Raw genomic sequence first — 3,160 nt, 5'->3', positions numbered from 1 at the left:
TCAACTCTGGAGTTCCTATGAAAAAGACAAGGTGACCATCTATTATTAAATTCTTAGTAGCTTTTGGCTTTCTTTATAACAGATGTTTTCCTGTGTTGGTCAGTAGTATCCTATGGGTTATAAAATAAAAAAGCCTGAACAATTGATTGGCAAATTTCCCAAACTTAGGTCAGCCTCAAGTATATGAGAAATAGTGCTATGTTGAGGGCAAATACCAAAAAAAAAAAATCAATTTGATTTTACAAAATCTATTTTAGTTTGGCTGGATGCTGCCTGAACTCCCACTGCAGAGAATGGCAAGCAGTGTATAATTCCAGAACTCAATATGAAAAATGTGTTTGTGTGATAGTACTACACAATCTCTTTAGGTTTGCTGTGTAGGTTTTGTTAATCTAAGAGAGTTGCTCTCTGTTTGTCACTGGTATTTTTCCTTAGAGTTCAATGTAATATGAACATACTCCAGTTGCAAAATTATTTTGAAAATTCATTCTGACCAACGTTTGCCAACTATTAAGTGTGATTACAAAATATTGAGACTTTCTAAAAATCAGACATGGCAGAACTTATGTATCTCAATGAAGCCATTTGGAAGTTATGAAAATCATCTAACTACTTTCCTTGCTCAGAACATAATTGGAACTAATTCTTTGGCTACTTAGAATTACATTATATTGGGCAAGTATTTTAAATGCTTGGAACCACTATTTCCTCATCAATTACATGGGGATTTTTTCCCATATATATCTACTAGTGGAATACAAATGCAGCATAATTACAAAAATATTTTTGAGGATTAAGGAAGATAACATATGCCAAGTTTCAAACATAGCAATTAGTGCATAGTAGGCCTTTAATACATGGAAGCTGTCATGTTTTATTTATATATGGTTCCTTCCACAAGACATAAATTTCACTCTTTCTTCTGAAATAATATCCTCAGAAGCAAAAAAAAAAAAAGAAAGAAAGAAAGAAAGAAAGAAAGAAAGAAGGAAAGAAAGAGAAAGAAAGAAAGAAAGAAAGAAAGAAAGAAAGAAAGAAAGAAAGAAAGAAAGAAAGAAAGAAAGAAAGAAAGAAAGGAAGGAAGGAAGGAAGGAAGGAAGAAAGAAAGAAAGAAAGAAAGAAAGAAAGAAAGAAAGAAAGAAAGAAAGAAAGAAAGAAAGAAAGAAAGAAAAGAAAAATAAAGCATGAAGATCATCATTCTTCCTGCCCATCATTACTGTCCCCTTTGTCCATTCTCTGCACCACAAACAGCTTCTTGGGGTTGGGGGGAGGGGGAGCTGCCTAGTGTCTCTGCTTAAGGACCTCTTCAATGTATATACATTCAGAATTCTTGACCATCTGGCCTCTGCCTGCTTCTCAGCCTAACCTCCATGCTGAGAATCTCATCACGGGTGCACCATTGTTTGGGGGTTTGAAAACAATTCCTCTCCGCTGCAAAGTCTGTCTCTGATTCTCCCTCAGCAACTGCTCTATGATGTAGCTCCTCTTTATTCCACTTCTGCAATACACAGTTATTCTCTCCCTCTGCTGTTCTCTACCTTATGCATTTTTGATGCATTCAAATTACTTGCTTGCACATTTTCCCCCTCCAATAGAGTGTATAGTAGTATCCCAGAGCGAGACCCTTGGAGATATTATTGTGTAGAGGTTAACAGCACACTCCAGAGTAGAATAAACCTGGACTCTGCCCTTTACCAGCTTGGATGGGTAACTTAACCACTCTAAACCTCAGTTTGCTCATCCGTAAAACAAGGACCCTATTATTACCTGCTATGTATGGTTATTGTGAGACTTAAACAAATTGGTGGGTATTCAGCACTTCACACCATTTCATAACATCCAATATCTGTTAACTGCTTTGATTTATTTATTTATTTGTTTATTTTTGTATTATTTATTCTTGAGGCTTTACAATAGCCAGGGCCTATAACATACTAGGTGTTTAGTTGAAGTTGAATAAATGAATGAATGAATAGCTACTCAAAAAACAAATCTCAGAGCTTAAGAAGTTTTAAAACAAAATATTCAATGATTCACCTGAATAACATAAGGAAGTAGCTTATAATTCATACAATGAAAGATGTGATGGAAGAGGTGTAATAGAATTATCTTTGGAAGAAAGGATGGAATTTTTATGTTGTTATGATTTAGGGATGAGTCAACAAATGTGCTACTTTTCTGAAAAGTTGCTCCTACATGAATTATGGAGCAAATGAATTATTCATATTGAGTTCACAGAGAGAGGCCTTCCCATGGAAAAATGTGATTGCAAAACTGTACTAAAGGAAGCAACAATCCCACCTATGGGCTTAGAGCTATAAGAACCATCTTCAGACTAATTGGTCTTTTTGTTGCCAGAGTGTCCCCCAGTATTTTAAAGGTTATGGGTGCTGTTGGGTTCCTTACTGGGAATAGATTTCCTAAGAGTCCCTAACCTGGGATATACCTGAGAACCTTGGTCCAAGGTTTGCCTTGATGCTCCAACAATGCCACAAAAGTGATAAGAAGATAGATAGAGATAGAGACCCTTGATTCTTCTATTGATTTTCATTATTCCAGGAGATCTGATAGAAATAAGAGAATATGGATCAATTCCTGTTTTATGCTTTGCTGTTTTACAATGGGACTTGGTTTAATGGTGTTTATTTTTATTATTATTACGTTTTAAAATAAACATTACCATGTAAATTTATTTTCAGTTCTATGTACTTTTTATTATTGTTCCAAGTATTACTACATTTTTATTATAATTTATCTTTTGAACAACAAAATATTTGGAATTCTGTTTTTAAAATTCCAACATTTGAAAACTTATTATTATTTCATTATTGACTTCTTAATTGCATTGTGTTCAAAACATGTGATGGGCGTGATACTTATTTTTTGAAGTTGTTGAGATGTGCTTTTTGACATAGTATCTGATTAATTTTTTAACTCTTCCATGTTTGCTTAAGAAAAATGGATATTATCTAATGGGTTCATTCAGGCTTTTACATTTGCCCATTGGATAAATATTGTTAATCAAATTATCCAAATATATTTATTGATTTTTTTTCTGCTTGACTTACCAATAATTGAGAGAGAAATGTTGGGCTCACCCTGTAAATTTAATACATTTTATCTTTGACTTCCTTTTAAAATTTTTTCCAGTTTTTTTAGA

This window comes from Myotis lucifugus, unplaced genomic scaffold, assembly GCF_000147115.1.
Source record: "Myotis lucifugus unplaced genomic scaffold, Myoluc2.0 scaffold_152, whole genome shotgun sequence".
In the NCBI taxonomy this organism is placed as follows: Eukaryota; Metazoa; Chordata; class Mammalia; order Chiroptera; family Vespertilionidae; genus Myotis; species Myotis lucifugus.
This window is presented reverse-complemented; position numbering follows the sequence as displayed.